A 248-nucleotide genomic window follows, 5' to 3' on the forward strand; every position below is an offset into this window, starting at 1 on the left:
AATTCTACACATAAATTAATCAAAATAATAACACAAATCAATTAAAGAGAATACCATATTTATACCAATTAACCACAAAAATTTCATAAACGAAACATCCAATAAATCAAAACAATATAATAAAATCATAATTTCAATTTCAATTCAATTAATTTAGGTTTAGATTTAGAATTTACTTGAATTGTGAGGTAGTGGAAGCGGAGGCAAGCTTTTGGCAGTAGCGGCGACAATGGAGGAGCTATGACTTA

Source organism: Prunus persica, chromosome G8 (assembly GCF_000346465.2).
Source record: "Prunus persica cultivar Lovell chromosome G8, Prunus_persica_NCBIv2, whole genome shotgun sequence".
Classification (NCBI taxonomy): Eukaryota; Viridiplantae; Streptophyta; class Magnoliopsida; order Rosales; family Rosaceae; genus Prunus; species Prunus persica.